The following is a 1,259-nucleotide window of genomic DNA, read 5'->3' on the forward strand; positions in this document are numbered from 1 at the left end:
CATTCCCCCCGCCGCCATTACCTCGGGGGAGCAAGGGAGACAAAGGCGTCATTGCTGAGGCTGGGGCTTGGGAGTGTGTGGTCAGGATTATATATATATCTCTCTCTTTTTTTTCTCTTTTTTTTAATGTCCCCCCCCCCCCCCCCCCCCCACCAATTATTTTATACATTTTACAGGAACTGGGATTTTTTGGATCCACGAGTCACGAAAATTTTACATATTGGATATAACCCTAACTATATATATTAAGATATTGATAAGCCTAGTCGTATATATATATGTAGGGTAAAATAACAACCTCCAGGAAGCCAAGAAGAAAAAAGAATGAGATCAAAATCAGATTCAGCAAAGAGAAAAAAAGCGTGAAAAGCAATGCAGTATAGAATAAAATATCCACAAAACGTTGAAAATCACTCACACCAAGTAAAAATTAAAAAAAAAAAAAAAAAGAAACAAACAGCAAATGAAATATGTGATATATTGACTGGCTTCTGCTACAGCATCATGCACAATAGTTGTAACATAAACAGGTCAAGAAAAATAAGGAAAAAGATAGAAAGGTGAGAGGGGGAAATAGAAAACAGGAAGATCAAGCAAATTAAAGTTAAGTGAGGTGTTTCGTGTAGTTATGCAAAGCTGCAGAAAATAAAACTAGCTTTAAAATAAAAACAAAACATAGACATTAAACAATAGAAAAAGCCTCATGAACCCATCATAAGCCCATAGCCCAGAGCCCAGAGCCCACGTTGCACGTACATATAATATTTCTCTGCAGAAAAAACATATCATAGTATCATGAGCGTCGTGTTTCATCACCGTCCCATAAAAGAACAAGTAAGAATTAAAACCTCACGCGCCTTGCCCTTGCCCAATTTTTGATCCTTTCCTTTCCAGTTCCCTTTCCAGTTGTCCTTTCCCTTTCCGAAACCGGCCTGACCGTACCTGGCTAGCAGGAGACAAAAAGGAAGAAAAAATGAATGAATGAAAAGAGAAATGAAAACAAAACCAAAGCTCCGATCAGAACCCAAAGTTTCCCACCAAGGAAAGATAACACAGGGAAAAATCAGAGAGGCAGGCAATAAAATAACACTCAAAACACCAAGCGCTGTAAAAGATATCCTCAAAAAGAAGAGAGATTAGCCACATATAATATTAAACCCCTTTGACATGGATATGCAGAGACATTAGAGGAGAGGACGAGAAAGAAGAGACAGATATATGCAGCAAAAAGGTAAACGAGTAAGAGTGAAAATAAAGAA

The sequence above is a fragment of the Histoplasma capsulatum genome, genomic scaffold (assembly GCF_000149585.1).
Source record: "Histoplasma capsulatum NAm1 scaffold_2 genomic scaffold, whole genome shotgun sequence".
NCBI lineage: Eukaryota > Fungi > Ascomycota > Eurotiomycetes > Onygenales > Ajellomycetaceae > Histoplasma > Histoplasma mississippiense.